At 41.1% G+C, this 10,146-nt stretch overlaps 1 long non-coding RNA gene across 1 annotated transcript; it reads right to left on the reverse strand.

The window, feature by feature from the left end:
- Window positions 1-391: 391 nt before the first annotated feature.
- LOC127332917 (uncharacterized) lies at window positions 392-8,969 on the reverse strand. The gene is made up of 4 exons (XR_011750900.1): window positions 8,863-8,969; window positions 8,597-8,709; window positions 711-786; window positions 392-557 (listed from the first exon to the last, which is right to left on the reverse strand). It is a non-coding gene; the product is annotated as an uncharacterized lncRNA (long non-coding RNA).
- Window positions 8,970-10,146: the final 1,177 nt, after the last annotated feature.

A 10,146-nucleotide genomic window follows, 5' to 3' on the forward strand; every position in this document is an offset into this window, starting at 1 on the left:
AAGCATGTATTATGACAACACAAGAAGGAATATACTCTCAGATTTGTGGTGCTAACTACACAACTTAGATAGTGGAGTGTCACTATCCAACATATTCTCCAAGATGGTACACGGCATACTCCTCCCAAGTTGAGAATACACCAAGATCATGACATTGATACCTCTATACTACAAAGGGGGTGGGTGTGGTGTAAGTTACTATCTTGAGATGGAACATGCTCAAGTTGAGCATACAAGATAACCAAGTGGGATAGCACGGCCATGTTATCATGCATCCCATAACACAAGGACAATAGTGGAGCATCACCACTAGGGAGTACCCCACTTGCAATCACACATAGTTGACATAAATAGAGATAATAACACACATAGAATGAAGGTGCTTTGAACATCAACAAATGACATCCAACTAGACACCGGATCAGAGATCAAAAGATGGCTTGCCTTGGCTTATTTGTCCCTGTACTTCTTCAACTCCATCAATATAAGAATCCCAACAATATAAATAAAATCCTTGTCCAATTCCACTTCTTCTTCTTCTCCGGAATTGCTCGCGTCTATCGCCGGAAAATATAAAAGAAACACAATCAATCACATTGCACCAACAAAACAAACATACAACAACCATAATTTAACCATTCAATAAAGAGCTACCATACAAAGGTCTTATAGATACCACCAACAACTTAAGGAAAACCCATGTTATCTACCTAGTAAAGGTATGAGAGTATCACAACTTAGCAATTGCCTCTCTCGGTTATCACCATGGTATAAACCAAACATCCCCTGGTAGATAACATCATAAAGAGGACAAGAGCATTAGTTTGACATCAAATACATTCACAAAACATTTTCAAACATTTTTGGAAAAGTAGAAAACAGTTTTCCTAACTTAGTTTGCTCACATAACACCACACAAGAATAGGAAGCAAATGATATGCCCTACCATTAGAAAACTTAAGCAAAACAAAAGAGCTAATGTTAAATTGCAGAGGTTTTGTTTTGCAAGCATAAAACAAAGGTTGCCCATTTCTAATAAAAAGAGTTGGTCAAGGGTTTTAAATAAACCGAAAAGTTTTGCTCCAACAATGCATGTCACACATATACATTACTAACAGTAACAAATATGCATGAACAGAGACTAACAGTATTTTTCCTAGATGGCCAGTACTAATACAAGACTAACCCAATTGGAATCACCCAAAAATATTAAACCTACAATTTTAGGAATTTCTTTGAATCTGACTGTACAGAAAACAAGATCTGTACTCCATAAATCGTAGAAAAATCCTAAAAATATGAGACTACTGACATTTGAAAGGTATTTAAACAGAGATACACACACAATTGGATTTGGGTTCAAATTGTTTCTGAAACTCTCACAAATGGATTGACAAGTTTACTGCATGTCTGTACCATTTGTTTTCTCTCTGGAGTTACACAAAAGACAAAGGTGTGAAACTTGTTTGAGATGATTAAGAAAACATCCATCAGTCCTACAAAATTGGAATCACTCAATTAGGTGCAAAAATAGATTTTTGGTGATTTAAAAGCTAACAGCCATGTCTGCAGAACACACAGAACAAGTTTAATTCACCACAAATCGTACATAACACATAAAAATATGAGGTCAGCTGCATCTGAAAGGTATTGAGAAGCTGGTTCTTACCCAACTGGTTTCATTCAAGAATTCGTTTCCAAACTCCTGGTTTAATTCGACAAAATCAGATCTGACCAGATCTTGATCTGTGAACCATTTCAGTTTCAGGAGGTCAATCGAAGTGAAACCACCGCCAAAATGAAGGTATTGAAGAGGGCTTTCACCCACAGTTGAGTTTGTTCAAAAAGGTTTGTAAATCGGAACAAATCTAACAAACAGTGAATCTGCATGTCTACATAACTTTATTTACCACGGACAATCCGTAACGAATTTGAGGATGAGACCAACGCCAAGTTGTAGAGATTTTCCATATCTACCTGCGGAATTTTGAATCACGCGATTTGGATCTGCGCACGAGATTTGGTGGATTTTACAAACTCGTACCAAAATCTGAAACAGCAAGATTACAGAAATCACTGCAGGGATTTGGACGAACTTTGCTCAAGAACTTCAGATCTGAGGATTGCTCATGCTTCTCCATGCTTGGACCAACATGCACCTGCATCAAGATCCAATCTTAGCAATGGAGGAAGAAGAAGAGGAGATTAAACCATCTAAGGTTGGGGAGAAGATGGAGAGGGAGGCTCTCATGGTGAGGATGAGCTTGAGGGAGGAAGGAGCCGCATCTTGGTGAGCTTTCCATGGCCATGGCCGGCCATGGAGCCTTGGGGGAGCAGCAGCTCGTGGGGAAGAGGTAGGAGAGGAGTGTGAGTGAGTGGAGGAAGGAGTGGAGAGTCAAAAATGAGAGCCAAAGGTGGAGGGGTGGCCGGCCAAGTGAACTTTATAGAGGGAGAGAGTGGTGGCAGCCCTTCACTTGATTGGCCAAGGTGGGTGGCTGCCCATTTAGTGATTGGGTTAGGTGGGAGGCAAAGCTTGTAAGAGAAGGAAGTGAGGAGGGAGGGCTGGCCGGAAATCTTGTCATGGCCGGCTCCTTCTTGACAATCACAAGTGAACAAGCAAAATACAATGCCACTTCATGAATGTCGACCAAGGTGGAGTGTTGGGAGGGTTAGCTAAAAATGGTTTGATGAAGTATACAAATTTGGGAGGGAGGTGATAATAAACATTGGTGCCTATGTGGGAGAACAAAGAACTTAGATCAAATTGTCCATTTGGCCAAGAGATGATGGTGATGATGGTGGTCTAGACAATTGCAGAGCAAGACTAAGAGAGATGGTGAGTGAAATATCCATATACTCACAAGGATGAATATGGTGACATGAATCTCCAATTCGTGAGGTCAAGGTGATGATGGAAAGAGATGGAGGAGTGGGGTATGTATGATAAAATATAAGTTGCTCTTCAAATAAGAGGTCAAGTGGGAGTGGGTTGAAACACTCCCTGAGTCAAGGGTTTAGTTGAAAAGAGAAGGGAGTCCATAGAAAGTATCAAGAGATCATCTACTTGATCAAGAATTGGTGGATGAAGGAACATTATGGGGTAGATCAGAGGTGTACACAAGAGTTGCATGAGTTTTCATTTGAAATAGGACTTATTTGAAAAGTATTTGAAACACCTCAATTTGTCTAGGGACAATTGGGAATGAACTCAAGTGGAATGAAGTTTGAAAGTGTTGAGATAAAACTAGTTGGAACATAGGGGTTCAAAATGTTCTACTTACTTTCTCAAGTAAAGTAGAGTTTTTTCTTAAATGTAAAATAAGCAAGAGGAAAACAAGAAATGGTATAAGTACCATAAACAAGCCTTTTGTTAAAAAGAAAACAAAATAGAAAGTAATGTTTCAGAAATCAGTACTTGTTAGAAATGGGATGAAAAACAAAGCCCATTTCAGTTCTTTGTTTTCTTTGAAGAATTATCTTGAAAAGAGTTAATAAAACTAGAAGTAGTTTTGTGTTCAGAACTAGAGATGGAAAAACAATAGGGTTTTTGAGAAAGAAAACTTAATTTAGGGAGGATTGTTCTCAAGGGTAGGCGGTGGCTACAAAATGTACCTATCATTCCCACTCTTGGTTTTGTGAAGATTAAACTTGGATTAGGATAAAAACAAGAGGTAAAAGAGGAAGAAGTGGTCTAGTGCTGAAACACTGGTTAGGGTATAAGAGAAGGATGCAAGTTTGGAATAAAGGATGATTTGAGCTAGCTTAAACACAAAGAGGAATTTTAAGTAGGCACACTCATGTTGCCATGAGTAGAAAAGTTTGATGTGGAGAAAAAGGAAAACAACTTTTCCTAAGTCACATAGGTGTTTTATTAGGTGATTTGTTTGGCTGACCACTAGAGGTGTTGTTCTTTGAGGTAACTCAAGACAAAACTCAACAAGCAAAACAAAACAATACATCTACCAACAGATCAAAGCAATTCATATTAACAGACAGATCAAGGCAATTCATCTCAATTAGTCTATAGAAAAAGTTTTTGTTCCCCCTGATTTTTGAAATAAGGACAACTAATCAAGGTTGCAAAAGTTGGGGTGTTACAGATCTTCCACCCTTAAAATAATCTCGTCCCGAGATTACTGAGTGTAGAACTAGAGGGGTTATAAAGTTTAACCAAAGTCAGACTCCATTCTTCTGTAGACGTGCCGTTGTAGAGAAAGTCGTTTGCTTCATCTTCTGGGAGACATGATGGATTTCGGCCGATGGCGAGCTTCATGAAGAGGTTGACTACTCCATGCAGGTGTTGGATCTATAGCTTATTCACGATCCTGACGGAGGTTCAAGACTGTGGGAGGGTTATTGCACCCAACGGTGCTTGAGCAGGGCTGAAAACTTTTTTAGAGTTAGCTTGATTTTAGTGGAAGAGGAGCCTCAGCCACGGGTCTTGTCGGGCGCTTTTTGGAGAAGCCATTGATCTCCTGTCTTGAGTTGAAAACATCTTCAGGGGGCGATGCACAGTCCACCACTTTGAGGGGAGTTAGTGCATCCCAAGTTTCCAACGGTGTGTTAGAAAGGTTTAAAATGTTAGGGTTAGCTCCAACTTTTAGTGGAAGACGAAGTCTTCCACCCTTAAGATTTTTCATCGGGTTCTCGGAAAAACTCAGAGCTTCTGCCTTGTAGTTCTGTCTGGGGCTTCGGAAGAAGTCATCGGTCTTCCTTGTTTAGCTGAAGAATCTTCGGGGGCGATGTGCAGACCACCACTTCAAGAGGCACTCACGGTGTTAACTCAACCATATGGGACGCGCGGTGAGTTAGTAAGTTGAGGAAATGTCTGGTTGGCATCCATATGAGGCTGCAACAGAGGTTGTTGAAGAAAAACTTCAGCTTGCGGGTCAGTGCTGCTTCTACCAGCTAAGAAGTTGGCGGGTAAACTACGCCTAAAGTCTTGAGTCTTGAGGTATCTTCAGGAGCTTCACTTGGTAAGGACCAGATGAACCATGTGATGTAGCTTGGCTTTGACGCTATTGTTCACTCAACGGGTTAGACGGTGTGTTAGGGGGGGGTGGTTTCAAGAAGATATCCTCGAGGTTAGCACGATTATAATCCAAGGTTAGACCAAGTTAGTAGGTCTTCTCGCAGAGGTGCAGTCACTCTTGAAGGTAGGGCTTCTTCTTTCTTGACGAAGTGGAGATGCTTCAGCGGATCTTGAAGGTATTGGCTTTTTCTTTGTTGGCGTAGTAGAGATGCTTCAGATGACCTTGAAAGTAGTCGGCGAAGATAGGGGTCTGAGTTAGTTTACCTGACGGTTGAAAAACAACTGCTAACGGGTTTAGAGTTAGAGTCTTTCGTTAATCTACCCAACTAACTAGCAGTTAGCAATACATTGACGAGGCAAATTTTAATCCTATCATGGCATGTGACACCCATACAACCATAACCAGAAACAAAATACCACTAACAGAGGCTACTGGTATTTTTTCTAGATGCACAGTAACAAAACAAGATCATCACAATTGGAATCATTCAAAAATATTTATTTTTCAATTTTTGAGACTCAAAATACTAACCAGAAACAGTGATCAAGTTTTATTTATTAAAAATCGCACAAAAATCCTAAAAATACAAGGTCAGTGGCGTCTAAAAGATAATTTCATACTGGTTCTAGTGCAATTGGAATCACATCAATCGGAGCTACCAAAATATTTTTATTAGCAAAACAGTACACTGGCAGATTTCCATTTTTAATTTCTGTTTCACAAATTTCAAACAATTAAAAAGGGCGGGAACGTCTAAATAGCGAGACATACATGCACCCAGCAAACAGATACAAACACTCAAGGCAGCACACTAGGGAACTACAAGCAATCATCAAACCAGACATGGTACTCTAAGTACCCAGAAATTCCTAATGCGCGGGGGTAGCTCAATCAAAGCGATTGAGTTTTGTCCTATCCATCCTATAGGTTTGGGGGCCAGTCACATATGTTGGCGTCTTCATCTTGTTGACATCGTCTTCAACAAGGATTCTCGAAGCAGAGGGTGGTGAAGCAGGCCTGGTGTTGAGTCGTCGTTGTTGAGGCAGAGGCTAAAACTGTGTAGTCTTCTTGCTCAACATCCCGGGGACGTGAGGTCTTCGAAGGGGTAGCTGTTGAGGTACTTCCGAAGTCGGCAACTTCTGGTGGCTGGCCTAAAAATTTCTAGTCAAGAACTGAGGACTTGATCCCAGACGACTGCAAAAAGTGCAAGCCCATGGAGGAACAAGGTCAGATCTTTGACATACTTTGGTGAAAACCAAAGACATGATGTTATCATCCCTACATGAGCAGGACTAAGTCGGCATCCAGCCTTCAATAGCTGCTGTTGGAGATACGTGAGACTTCATAAAAGGTTGATCCATCTTCGACTTCGAGTCTCCGGTCTGAGTCGGGGACATCGTCCAATATGTAGTTTTGAAGTTGATGAGACAATAGAGTAAGAATTTTCAAACATTCTTATAAAGCGGAGAGATAAGAATTTAGAAGTTTTGAAGAATTAAGAGGAGTAGAAGCTATGCTTCCGACCAAAGAAAAAGTTTGTTTCGTAAATAGTTTTTTTTTCTTCCAAGTACTTGTTTCCTAACTAACGTCCATGCTAACTAAGGTCTCCTACAGTCAGGATAGCTCTGATACCAGCTCTGTGGGGACCCCGGACTAGCTGTCCGAAATTCCCTGTTATGTATACAGTTCACGATCCCATGATCAGTGCGCCATGAACACATAACCGAACTGATATCAAATTACACCATCCATTACAAAGCGGAATAAGAAAATTACAACATGGTCACATGACCGATAATTACATAATAGCCTCGAAGAGCCTAACTAAACATCATAGTAGCATCATCACTTCAGTAGCGCAGTACCCAAGTCATCTGCCATAACCCTACAGGCAACTGACTGGGAAGACATTCCTAGCTCGCATAGACGTCGCCAACTCCTTCTTCGTTTGTCGAGTTCCTTCAAGTCTGGCCAAGTAAATAGCCAGGGACAAAGCTGTGAGTACATTTGGAATTGTACTCGCAAACCATCAAGAAAGATGCTAACAGAGCTAACTAAAAGAGACAAGAGAGGAAGAATAGTTTCTCTTGTGGATATAGCATGTGAAAGAGATTCAGTTTCTCTTGTGGATAAAGCATGCCGGCATCTCAAGTGATGCAGACACTTTGGTGGTCCTATGACATCTCTATATCTTTATTGAAGAAGAGTTCCTCTACATGAAAACACTAGGAAGGGTCACCCAATTTTGTTTCATTTTCCTCAAATCTCCACATGGTCGGCCAACATCTTTCCCGTACCCTTCCGGTACTTCCAACACACGCATTTCCTTTGGAAATCATTTTCAAAACCAAAACTCGACACAGCTCGGTAACGGCCATCCCAACCGTCCATGACCGCGGACGCGGCTATTCGAATAGTTTTGACTCTGCAGAGTTTGCACACTTTCACCACAACTATCCGGATACCTATCGTGTGGGCATCATCCCCGCATAACGACATATGCCACGATGGATACCCGGACATAACCTTTCGCCCATTCGACTTAACACGAGGTCCTACCCTATGGAGTATGTACCTCCCCGGCACCGTGGCAGCTCACCTCCTCTTGAGCGTGGCTCCACCGCCAAGCCAGGAGACCCATAGTGTCTTCCGGACGGGTCAGCCCCGAAGGCCTCCCGTTATACTATTGTCCCAACCATGACAACCCGGACTCGGGTAATGCGTACCCTTGTATAGTTGTGCGGTGCCTCATGCTAAGAAGAACAAACGTCAAGTTAAGCCCCGTGCCCATGTTGGAGTAGCTATGGTTGCGCTGTGTAATTGTTCCGGGCGAATACAAAGAACCATGTGTCGTTTTTCTCAAAACTCAACTCACACACACACATTCCTTTTCTCAAACATCTTTGACAAGATCCCTTTTTGCCTTTATAAACCATACACTTGGGTAAGGTTAACTCACCCAAGGTTTTCATAAACATTTACAACAAGGTAAACCTTGAGGGGTTCCCAACCTAAAGTTTCATGAGTTGAACAACTATTTCACTACGGCCGAGATGAGAGTCATCACGCCATAGATGGTGTAAAAAGGGGTAATGGAGTGGATCATACTTGCTTAAGTTAAGCATGTATTATGACAACACAAGAAGGAATATACTCTTAGATTTGTGGTGCTAACTACACAACTTAGATAGTGGAGTGTCACTATCCAACATATTCTCCAAGATGGTACACGGCATACTCCTCCCAAGTTGAGAATACACCAAGATCATGACATTGATACCTCTATACTACAAAGGGGGTGGGTGTGGTGTAAGTTACTATCTTGAGATGGAACATGCTCAAGTTGAGCATACAAGATAACCAAGTGGGATAGCACGGCCATGTTACCATGCATCCCATAACACAAGGACAATAGTGGAGCATCACCACTAGGGAGTACCCCACTTGCAATCACACATAGATGACATAAATAGAGATAATAACACACATAGAATGAAGGTGCTTTGAACATCAACAAATGACATCCAACTAGACACCGGATCAGAGATCAAAAGATGGCTTGCCTTGGCTTATTTGTCCCTGTACTTCTTCAACTCCATCAATATAAGAATCCCAACAATATAAATAAAATCCTTGTCCAATTCCACTTCTTCTTCTTCTCCGGAATTGCTCGCGTCTATCGCCGGAAAATATAAAAGGAACACAATCAATCACATTGCACCAACAAAACAAACATACAACAACCAAAATTTAACCATTCAATAAAGAGCAACCATACAAAGGTCTTATAGATACCACCAACAACTTAAAGAAAACCCATGTTATTTACCTAGTAAAGGTATGAGAGTATCACAACTTAGCAATTGCCTCTCTCGGTTATCACCATGGTATAAACCAAACATCCCCTGGTAGATAACATCATAAAGAGGACAAGAGCATTAGTTTGACATCAAATACATTCACAATATGCAGACGATACTATTCTCTTCATGGAACATGACCTTCAGAAGGCTGTTAACATGAAGTTAATCCTTTGCATCTTTGAGCAACTGTCTGGACTTAAGATCAATTTTCATAAGAGTGAGATTTTCTGTTTTGGAAAGGCGAAGGATGTGGAGAACCAATATAAGCAAATCCTTGGTTGTGAAGCTGGTTCTCTCCCCTTTTGTTACCTGGGGATCCCGGTCCATTATAGAAAACTTCTCAATAGGGAATGGAATCCAGTAGAGAACCGCTTTGAACGAAAGTTGGGTTGCTGGCAAGGCAAGCTACTCTCATACGGAGATAGACTTGTACTTATTAATTCCGTCCTAACTAGCCTACCGATGTTTATGTTATCCTTTCTTGAAATACCTAAAGGGGTAAAGAAAAGATTAGACTTCTACAGGTCAAGGTTTTTTTGGCAAAATGATGAGCATAGGCGTAAATATCGGCTGACTAGGTGGAACATTATTTGCCGACCTAAAGATCAAGGGGGTCTCGGGGTGGAGGTGTTAGATCTCAAAAACAAATGCCTACTCAGTAAGTGGATGTTTAAACTCTTAAATGAGGATGGAGTATGGCAGGAGTTGCTGCATAATAAATATCTCCGGACTAAAATGCTGTCACAAGTGACAACAAAACCCACCGATTCTCCTTTTTGGAAGGGGCTCATGGGAGTTAAGGATGATTTTTTCTCTCGCGGCTCTTTCAAAGTTGGTAATGGTCAAAATACACGCTTTTGGGAGGACATATGGTTAGGTGACCAACCGCTAGCTAAGCAATACCCTTCGTTGTATAACATTGTCCGCCGGAGAAACGTTCTGGTTTCAGATGTTCTAACGAGTAATCCTCTGAATATCGAATTCACGAGAACTTTATCTACTGATAAATGGGAGGTTTGGTTACTACTACTTCAGCGCCTAATCAGGGTTAACTTGACGGAAGACCCGGATGTTTTTGTCTGGAAATTAACTACCAATGGTGTTTTTTCGGTCAAATCCATGTACATAGACATGATGAATGGTCATACGGTTTTCTTGCGCAAATATCTTTGGAAAATAAAGGTACCGCTGAAGATTAAGATTTTCATGTGGTTCCTTCATAAAAAAGTAATTCTCACAAAAGATAATCT

Source organism: Lolium perenne, chromosome 2 (assembly GCF_019359855.2).
Source record: "Lolium perenne isolate Kyuss_39 chromosome 2, Kyuss_2.0, whole genome shotgun sequence".
NCBI classification, from domain to species: domain Eukaryota; kingdom Viridiplantae; phylum Streptophyta; class Magnoliopsida; order Poales; family Poaceae; genus Lolium; species Lolium perenne.